Source organism: Rutidosis leptorrhynchoides, chromosome 8, assembly GCF_046630445.1.
Source record: "Rutidosis leptorrhynchoides isolate AG116_Rl617_1_P2 chromosome 8, CSIRO_AGI_Rlap_v1, whole genome shotgun sequence".
Taxonomy (NCBI): domain Eukaryota; kingdom Viridiplantae; phylum Streptophyta; class Magnoliopsida; order Asterales; family Asteraceae; genus Rutidosis; species Rutidosis leptorrhynchoides.
The window spans coordinates 187,656,857-187,668,510 of NC_092340.1; the positions used below are offsets into that span (position 1 = coordinate 187,656,857).

Sequence of the window (11,654 nt, forward strand, 5' to 3'; positions counted from 1 at the left end):
GATTTAATAATAATCTTTGATGAACTCAATGACTCGAATGCAACGTTCTTCGAAATATGCTATGAAAGACTCCAAGTAATATCTTTAAAATGAGCAAATGCACAGCGGAAGATTTCTTTAACACCTGAGAATAAACATGCTTTAAAGTGTCAACCAAAAGGTTGGTGAGTTCATTAGTTTATCATAATCATTTATTTCCATCATTTTAATAGACCACAAGAATTTCATTTCCAGTTCTCGTAAATATACGTCCCATGCATAGAGACAAAAATAATCATTTATATGGTGAACACCTGGTAACCGACATTAACAATATGCATATAAGAATATCCCCTATCATTCCGGGATCCTCCTTCGGACATGATATAAATTTCGAAGTACTAAAGCATCCGGTACTTTGGATGGGGTTTGTTAGGCCCAATAGATCTATCTTTAGGATTCGCGTCAATTAAGGTGTCTGTTCCCTAATTCTTAGATTACCAGACTTTAATAAGAAGGGGCATATTCGATTTCGATAATTCAACCATAGAATGTAGTTTCAATTACTTGTGTCTATTTCGTCAAACATTTATAAAAGCGCATGTATTCTCAGTCCCAAAAATATAAAGGGTAAAAAGGCAAATGAAACTCATGCATATAAATATTGTAAAATATTTAATAAAGCATTTGCATGTATTCTCAGCCCAAAAGTGTAAAGAGTAAAAAGGGCAAATGAAACTCACGCATATAAATATTGTAAAATATTTAATAAAGCATTTGCATGTATTCTCAGCCCAAAAGTGTAAAGAGTAAAAAGGGCAAATGAAACTCACCATACTGTATTTCGTAGTAAAAATACATATAACGTCATTGAACAAGTGCAAGGTTGCCCTCGGATTCACGAACCTATATTAATTATATATATTTATATGTTGGTCAATATTTGTATAGCAATTTAGGTCAGGTCATAGTGTAATCCTATCCTATAGCTCGAGTCTGACTCTACAGTATAGTAACATGTTATATTACTCATGCTCAATTAAGATTCTAGTAAAAGGTGACGTGTGAAACAACGTAACACAAATGGTTTCATAATCATAAAATAGTATTTTAGGTTTTTTTATTTTTTTTTAGAGAAAATCAACACAAAAAGTTAACTGAAAAGTTAACAGGAAAAGTCAAAGTTCAAAGTCAAAAGTCAAAGGTTAAAGTCAAAAGTCAAAGGTCAAAGTAAAAATGAGGTCGCATGCAAATATATAATAACTTATACAAAAATGATTTTTGATCAAACATGACTAAACGGGCCACTTCAGCTATTTTTAGAAAAATTATCGGAACTCCGATTGATAAACGGCCAAAGATAAAAGTTACACATTACCAAAAAGATTAAGCATAAATATTACAGAAGTAAACTAAATCTAGACAACTCGTAGTTGCCAACGCGTTTTCGGCGTTTCAAAGTTAATTTTTCAGCTTTAATAAATTTACAAAAGTGACCGAGTAGCCTACTTTGGAGATTTTTAGAAAATTCCTCAAAACTCGTATTGACAAACGGTCAAAGCCTGCAAATTCTCGTTACCACAAAGATATAACATGATTTTTGGCAAGAGTAAACACATATCAGGCCGACCATGACAACTGATACAAAACTGACATTTTTAAATAAAAAAGTTTCAGCTCTTTTTAGAATTTTAAAATGTGACCAAACCGTCAACTTTGATAATTTTTAGAAAAATCGTCGAGACTCGAATTGACAAACGGCCAGAGTCGTTTGTTAGACCTTACAGCAAAGAATTCAGTGGTATTTTTTTTATATATGAAATAACGCAGATCAGCGAAAATTTCAGTTCCCGTTTCGACATTTCATCAAAATTTGCAAAACTTCTTTTGTCCATAACTTGACAACCGTTCAACGAAACGAGACGTGCTTTATATGAAAATTCATCTACTCGACGAGTAGAATCCAAATAACCACTTTTTATAACCCAGAAAATTAGTTCACTAATTATCATCAGCAATTTTAATTACGAAATTAATTATGCAATTTGTTTATTTCACAACTTTCTAACCGTTACTTGGATTCAAGTGATTCTTAAACCAAAATTCAACTATTTTTCGCTAGCTTTCCAATGACATGCATATCTTATACCTTATCTCAATCGTATATGTAACTAATTCAGGAATCAACATAACCTATCTAATGGCAATATCAAAAGTACAAGCATGCATAATCCTATATACTCGAGCACTAGTCAGGGATACACTATTAGTATGTAAAAATTAAATTATGAGTACTCACATATCAATATTGAGATTCAATATTGCAGGAAAGGTACGTAAATGCAACGGAGATGATAAACACTATATTGACCTCACGAGCATACCCATGAACCATACTCAATCACCTCCATAGCTATAACCCATAATTTCCTTAATCCTATCCCACTCGAAAAAACAACTTTGAAATCACTCGGACAGCACTCCATCGTAATATTTTATGTATACTAATAATATCTTGAGATAATACGGAGTAAATATATATATGTAAATCGATTGAGAGAGTTTAGAGAAAACTATTTTCAAGTTTCTATGAAATAATGAAACCTATTGAATTCTATTTATAATAGATTTTTGAATTATTAAAGTGAATTATTAAAGTATGAATTATTAAAGTGAATTATTAAAGTATGAATTATTAAAGTGAATTATTAAAGTATGAATTATTAAAGTTAAAGTAAAGTAAAAATAAAGTAAATGTAAAGTTTAAGTATAGTAAAAGTATAAAACTATGTACGTATAATACGCGTATAAATATATATAATATTAATTTAAATCGTTATATATATTTAATAAAATAAAATATATATATCGTTATCTTTATTATACTATTTAAGTAATGAGTTGTAAAAAGTGGTTCTAGATATTTATAAAAGTTATATACGTTTTAATAATAAAGTTCTTTTTAAACTGAAAACGTTTTTGTACGTTTGAAACTAAATAGATCAATCGAGCCTTTATGAGATTAAATCTTCCACTATCATTTGTCTAGTTCTCAATGATTGACAATTTGTTCATATTTATAAATCACTTTACCATTTTCCGAATATTGTTAAAATGAAAAGATTTCTCAAATCAACGTGGGCCTTTCAACATAGACTTGTAATCATAATTCAATATATCTGATAATTCAATCATTTGATCTTATCTTCCTATTCCATTGATAAACATTTTGAAACAGATACAATCATATAAAGTATTTAATCTAATATTTTGTTTACGTTTCAAGTTATAATATATATACACATATACATATATAATCATATTCGTTTAATAGTTCGTGAATCGTTGGAACTTGGTCGAGGTTGAATGAATGTATGAACATAGTTTAAAATTCTTGAAATTTAACTTAACAAATATTGCTTATCGTGTCGGAAACATATAAAGATTAAAGTTTAAATTTGGTTGGAAATTTCCGGGTTGTCACAACTAGAAGGTTCTTGAACTTCTAGATATTCTTCATTCCTTGCAGTACTTTCGAATGGATAAGGGAGAAAGTCGTAGTTCTCCTCTTCGGGAACATTCCAATCACATGTTGCTTCTTCATCGAACACCACATCTCGACTTGAGATTACTTTACCGGTTTTGGGATTGTATAACTTGTAACCGTTCGAACTTGAGTCATAGCCCACGAATATGAGTTTCTTGCTTTTATCATCGAGCTTCGTCCTCTTCTGATCTGGCACATGAGCATATGCCACACTTTCGAACACTCGAAGGTGTGAGATGTCGGGCTTCCTTCCACTCCAAGCTTCAATGGGCGTTTTGTTCTTAACGCTTCTAGTGGGCGAGCGATTTGCAAGATAGATCGCACAGTCTATTGCCTCAGCCCAAAATTCCTTAGGCATCCTTTTGCTCTTTAACATACTCCGGGCCATATCAAGAATGGTCTTATTTTTTCTTTCCGCAACACCATTTTGTTGAGGTGAATACGGAAGAGTTAGAGGACGTCGTAACCCATTGTTGTCGCAAAATTCCTTGAATTCCTTGGATGTGAACTCTCCTCCACGATCGGATCTCATCGCCTTTATGGTGAGACCACTTTGATTCTCCACAAATGCTTTAAACTTCTTGAACATTCCAAAAGCTTCCGACTTCTCTTTTAGAAAATAGACCCATGTTTTTCGACTAAAATCATCAATGAATAGAAGAAAATATCTATTTTTACCAAAAGACGGTGGGTTGATGGGTCCACACACATCCGTGTGAATAAGTTCTAGAGGTTTCTTCGCTCTACTAGAAGCTTCTGTTGGAAAACTGTTTCGGAAGTGCTTTCCTAGAAGGCATCCCTGACATATTTGATCCGGATGATTAATTGGAGGCAAACCCTTCACCATTCCTTTACTTGATAATAATTTTAAGCCTCCAAAATTTAAGTGCCCGTATCTCATGTGCCAAAGCCAAGAATTATCTTTGAAACATGCTTTTAAACATCTTGGAATGTCATGTTGAATATTTAGCATGAACATCCTATTCGTTGACATTGGCACCTTAGCAATCAAACCTCCTTTTTGGTCTCTTAAAGAAAGGGTACGATTTATCATGTGAATATCATAGCCTTTCTCTAAGAGTTGTCCAATACTCAGTATATTCGTCTTCATATTGGGCACATAATACACGTTAGAGATAAATTGATGCCTTCCATTTTTCAAGCGGATGAGAATCTTACCTTTGACTTTAACCGGGACTTTAGAGGAATCTCCGAAGGTGATATTTCCACTAATTACCTCGTCTAACTCCACAAACATGTTTTTGTTACCGCACATATGGTTGCTTGCACCCGTGTCGAGATACCACAAATTTGATTCTCCGTTATCTTCACCTTTTCATGCTATTAACAAAGTGTTTTTCACGTCTTCTGTATCTTCTTGCACTAAATTTGCTCTTTCTTGCACGTAATTGTTTGACTTCTCGCATTCCGAAGCATAGTGGCCAAATTTATGACAATTATAGCATTTGGTTTGAGAATTGTCATACATTAGCCTTCTACTTGTGTAGCCTCTCCCGCGACCTCTTGTCGGGTGAAAATTTTGACTTCTTTCTTCATTTCTGTAAGAACTATAACCTCCATGTTTGATATATCCTTATCCTCGTCCTCGACCACGTACTTGACCACGACCTCGTTGACTCGTTTGATGAGTCTTTTCACTGCTCTCTTCCTTGAAAGAGAGTTTTGCTTGTAAAGCTTGCTCCAAAGGCTCCTTATTTTTCTTATTGAACCTCTCTTCATGGGCTTGTGGGCTTGTAGTGAACCCATGAGTTCATCGATAGTCATTGATTCTAGATCTTTAGATTCTTCGATGGCTACGACTATATAGTCGAATTTTGAATCTAATGATCTAAGAATCTTCTCAATGACTCTTACATCACTTAGAGTTTCACCATTCCTCTTTAATTGATTGACAACCGCCAAGACTCTTGTAAAATAATCAGAAATTGATTCTGAGTCTTTCTTATTTAAGGATTCGAACTCACCTCTTAGTGTTTGTAGTCGAACCTTTTTCACCTTATCAACTCCCTTATAAGAATTCTCCAAGATCTCCCATGCTTTCTTGGCGGTGGTTGCACTTGAAATTTTCTCAAAAGCTCCATCATCTACACTTTGTTGGATGATGGAAAGAGCCTTTTGATCGTTCGTCTTCATTAATTTTTTCTCCTTGCCGAGAGGACCTTTTTCTGCAGGTTCCTCATAGCCTTCCTCCACAATCTCCCATAAGTCTTGTCCACCTAGGAAGGTCTTCATTTGGATGCTCCATCGATCATAATTATCCTTTGTGAGGCGAGGAAACGTGATGACATTGTTGGCCATCATCTTGTCGAACCAAGCTCTGATACCAATTTGTTGGAAATAGGAGGCTAGGTATATTATTTGTGGAAAAGAGGATTGATAATTTAGAAGTTTGATTGATCTTGAAAACTTTGTTTTATTACTTACTTGCTTTGCTTTGTTGCTTGATTACAAATGAGAGGTGAATCCATCTATTTATACTACACCATTGACTAGTCTAGAATACTTCATCATCTAATATCTAGATATTTCCTAAGTATTCTCATGATAATTCTAGACTTGGATATTTTGCAAGATTATTCTACACACATTCTACACACTTTCACTACTACATATTACAAGAAGTTTCTACATAATGGGCTATAATCTTGATCCAAAATAGTTGTATACTTGCAAGCCCAAATCCAAAACAAATAGCCCACAATCAAGTTTAGTTTCCAACACTCCCAAACTCGGCCCGTGCCATTTTATGGTAAACATAACTCTTCTAATGACAATTTATATACATATCGGCATATTGCTTAAAATCGTTCTTTTGAGTACCCATTATTTATATCTTATAGATAACAGAAAGTCTTTATAAGCCAAGAATCACTAAGTTCCTCTTTTCAAGGATTGCTCGTCGGGATTCATCAATCAAATTGTAAGTTCTCTTACGATTTTTGTAAACTATTACCTCCGTCCCTTATTAATTGTCTGCTATTCCTTTTTGAGGTACCTCAAATTAATTGTCCACTTTCAAAATATATATAAATAAATAATAATAATAATAATGAGTTAAAGTCCTTTAGTGCCCTTAATGTATGTATGTAAGACAAAGAGATATGTAAAAATGTAAGGAGAAAACTCGTATATAATAAGTTAATAACGAGATAATATCCCATAGTTAAATCAGTCAACCTAAAAAAACAGGTTACGAAGTCACCTAGGGGTTGTTTATGTTTTTCTGAATTTGCATCTGTTTCTATTTGCCTCTTAATGAGAATGAGTGTCCGATTCTATGTCTCCTAGAAACAGACCAATTTTCAGATTAAGTGACAAAAAAACAGCAATTTTTACTTATTGAATTAAGGATTCTACAAAAACAGATCATTAAGTGGGAAGTAAGTCGAACTAGAAAGAAAGGGAGGCTAAGGTTACGAAGATTACAATCAAAAAATAAATTTTGAATGATTTGAATCCGAAACGCTAATGATGATGTTTTTAAAACGGTGTGTTTTTTGTTCGGTGACATTTAAATTGAGATGGAGGGAGTATGTGTTAACATATGAGTGATGCCCTTAATGAGCATCTGATTTCCTTTTTTTGCAGGTATCTTGAGTGCACGAGGAGTTTTATCTTCCGGGAAAAGTAATAATGGAACAAGGCAAAGTGGTTGACCATCTCTATTTCGTCTTTGATGGACGCCTGGTACTAACTTTCAAAAGTTCTGTAAAATTCATGGTATCGTAATTAAATTTATAACAATTTGGCAATACCTACAAGCGATCCTAAATTATGAATAAAATTTTGAGCAGAAAGAGATTATTCCTTATCAAGAACCAAAAATTATAAAGCCTTGCGACACATTTGGAGATGTTTCCATTCTATGCAACATTCCTCTGCCACACACAGTTCAAGTGCAGGACCGTTGTCTACTTTGCGCATTGATAGGCAATCGTTTACTAATATCCTTAAGATATATTTTCACGACAAACGAAAGATTCCCAATAATCTACTAAAGGTGATGATAATACATAAATATATGTATTATTTCGGCCATCGTAAGATTCTGTCAACTAAACTAACATATGCTGGCAGGCTAAAGAAAGTGATGATCGCATGACAGATGTCATGACAGATATCAAAGCTCATATCGCAATACAAGATACACAACTTGCAGTGAGGCTCAATAGTGCAGCTTATAATGGAGAATTGGATCAGTTAAAAAGCTTATATAAATCTGGAGCTGACCTAAACTTGAAAAACTTTGATGTAAGGTCGCCATTGGTATGTTTTTCTCATTTAGCCATCTCAGAAAGTGTTAACCACTGATCTTGTAACAAGTTGTTGACCTCAACAGCATTTTGCTGCATCAAAAGGACGCTAGAATATCGTACTGTATCTCATTGGAAAACGTGTTAAAGTAAACGTTACAGGTAAATAAAACCTTATTCCCCTTTCGTTATGATCAATCGTTACCTAGTTTTTTTTTGGAACGGCAAAATTATATTAAAAAAAACTTAGCAAGAAGCTAAGTAAATTACAAGGAATACAAAGGCGAGTGTAACCACGAAGTCCAATTTAAAGAGGACTTGTGATACCTCGAAAAAATCCAATTAAATGCGGACAAAACAATATAATCAAAAACATAAGATTTCCTAAAGTTATGATCATTGAAAATAATGCCGTTTATGAGCCTCCAAATATGCCAAAGAGTTGAAATTGCCACCACTTTAACAATGAACCGTCTATTGCCATTCTGAGGGAGAGAATTGATCCAAGACCATAGTTCTTCTACCGAATCCAAAACTGGAATGGAAATGTCTAGCCAAACACCAATCCTACACCAAATCTGATAGCTTGTATCACACCTTATAAAAAGATGATCCCGAGATTCTTTAGAAACGTCACAAAGGGCACAACAATCTCTATCCACTAAGATATCTCTATGCTCCAGATTTGGGATCGTTGGGAGACGGTCGAGATTAAGGCGCCAAATAAAGATGTTGACTTTAATTGGAACCGTTTTGCACCACATGGAGAAAGAAGGGGTATTAGACGATATAGAGCTCTCAATAGCGCGTCTAGCATGAGCAACAACGAATACGTTATTCGGAGGATTTTCCAACGTCCGGTGGTCTAGAGATGCAGATAGACTAACCGATAAAAGGACCTCACTTAAGGCCGCATATTGACTCTCTTCTGCACCTCCTCTAGGAGGGCGCCGCCAAGACCATAACCATGCACCGTTAGAAAATCTCGATGCAACAGAACTGGAACGGTTCATATCCAAGGAGTATAACCGAGGGTAACGTGAGGCTAGAGATGTGTCAAAAAGCCATGGATCATGCCAAAAGAGAGCTAGGGAGCCGTCGCCCAATTTGAGACGTAGATGGTTTGCTGAGATATAGTTGTTTGCATGAATCGAGTCTATGCATCTAACAATGTTCGCCCATGTACCAGATGCATTTTTAGAGCATGGAAGAATTCCACCGTTACTATTTCCATGTATTGCACGTATAACCTTCGCCCAACAAGCCTCTTGATTATTAACTAAACGCCATCGCCATTTATAAATTAGAGCTAGGTTCGTCGACTTGAAACTTGTTACTGATAATCCTCCTTTTCCAATGGGATTAAGAATTTTTTCCCAGCTCACCCAATGGACTTTATGAGCGTTTTCTTTGCCTCCCCAAAAGAAAGAAGAACGAAGATATTCGATTTTGTTGATGATGTTTGAAGGCGCTTTGAAAAGCGACATGTAATATGTCCCAAGGGATCCCAGAACTGACTTGATCAATGTTAATCTACCTCCAAAAGAGAGTAAATTTATTTTCCAAGAATTTAGTCATTTTTTCACTTTTTCAATAATAGGGGACCATCCTTTAGAGTGATTCATATTTTGACCAATCGGAATGCCAAGGAAAACGAATGGGGTTGCTGCCGCTGGACATCCCATTAGATTAGCCATCCTACTGACTTCATTAGAATGAACACCAAAACCAAACAGTGAAGATTTATGTAGGTTGATCTTTAAACCGGAGACAGCAAAAAAACAAGCCAGAATGGCTAGTAAATTGTACGCATTTTCATCATTCCATTCGCCAACAAAGAGAACGTCGTCAGCAAATAAATAATTTGTTATAGTAATCTGGTTAGAGGGGTTACCTACTCGGATGCCTGAGTAAAGTGATGCATTAGAAGCGTCTCTTATAGCTGCTTGAAGACCTTCCATTCCAATAATGAATAAAAAAGGGGATAAAGGATCACCTTGTCTCAAGCCTCTTTCAATGGAAAATTCTTCGGATGGGCTTCCGTTCAGTAGAAGTGATGCTCTGGAAGATACAAGGCATGCCCGAATCCAAGCTACCCATTTTGGGTGGAAACCCATGAAGTATAACATAGAGAATATGAAGTCCCAATGGATGGAATCAAAAGCTTTTTCAAAATCTACTTTAAATAGCATTGCTTTTTTTCTTTTTTCTTTTGCACCAATCAAGTACCTCGTTGATGATTAATGGGCCGTCTAGAATTTGTCTCCCCTTGATGAATGCAGTTTGCTCAGGACTAATAATCTCGCTAATGACCGAGGAAACACACCCTTATTGGAAGCCATCAAGAGGGGACATGATAACGTTGCTTTGATACTAATCAAAGAAGGTGGCTCGATGATTACAAATGATGATGGTAGTTATTTGTCAACCGAAGACTACGAATTCCAAACACCACTTCATTTAGCCATCTCAAGACAATCTTATGGTCTATCAAAGTTGCCAGTTGATGCTGGGGCTAACGTTCTATCTAAGGACCGGTAAAACTGTTACCATTACATTCACCATTTTTTATAAATTACTTAATGAAAGTTAATCTCATTTTTTTAATAATTTTATTGTACTTATCGAGTCCATAAATCAAACAAGAGATAACATTTATGTTGTGAATGTGCAGATGGGGTAAGACTCCACTTGATTATGACATAAAATCTGTAAATGAGATGCTGGTAAAGCTACTTGAAGAAGCCAAATCATCTCAGTTTTCAAAATCCCCTTCATCCTCTCAAGAACCGTCAGGTATATATAGATTTTGTCTTTAGCACCCAGAGGCACGAAGTGTGCAGCCGAACAGTGTCCAAAATTTTAAAAGGACCCAAAATGTTGAAAAAACTTATATAATATCCATTCTATTATATATCTTTTCACAAATTAAATCAATAAAATTCATCTAATAAACAATTTAATCGCACAAAGAATTTTTTTATATTGATAAATTTGTAATATATTATTAACTATTACTCAGTACGTGTTCAAAAATTTAACTTTTGCAAGTGCCAATTTTTTATGTCTCGAACATGGTGTATCAAATTTATGAGACAGTCATGTTGGCACCACCATTGCTTGAATATCATGTTGCTATTTTGTATTACAAGCTTGCTAACTATGAACTTGCATGTTCAGTGACAGATATTCTGCCACGAAAGAAATGTACAATATATGCGTTTGAGCCATGGGATCTAAATGTTCAAAACAAGCTCGGAGTTGTATTGTCAATTGTGGGTTCCACGTACGATTGATGAGCTCATGAAAACTGCAGCAGATCATTGGAAGTTGGCAGTTGTTCCCAATTCTTGTATCATAACAGAAGATGGAGGTCAAATTCTTGATACGGATATTATTTCAAACGAACAGAAGCTTTATTTAATCAATACTCAAGCATCATGATAATTGTATCATTTTCACAATTTCTTGAAGGGGTTTGTATGATTTTTCATAAAACTATTTAGGAGCGGAAGCATTTACAACAATTTTTAAACCTTTCAAAAAAACTCCCCACCAAGGATCCATTTGCATGTTGTTAAGAAAACTAAATAATAAATAGTGAGTTTAAAGACTACAACCTTTGAAGACTTTGATTTTGAGAACAAATAGATGCTTAGAATGTAGGAGCCAAATTAGCCTCCCTCTATCGGTAATCCACACTTGAGCAAAGTTCCAATATCAAATGGATGCTAGTCCTTATCAACCAATAATAAGAAAAAGATGAAGTACAGTCTTCTATCCTTTTACTATCTTACTTGAACTACTAAACACTTTTACAAACTTAAAAGAGTAGTTGGAAGTTCTTTTTCATT

The 11,654-nt window shown here is 34.7% G+C and overlaps 1 pseudogene; it reads left to right on the plus strand.

The window, feature by feature from the left end:
* LOC139863966 (potassium channel SKOR-like) overlaps window positions 1-11,244 on the plus strand; it is a 32,310-nt pseudogene extending 21,066 nt beyond the window's left edge.
* The last annotated feature ends 410 nt before the right edge of the window (window positions 11,245-11,654 follow it).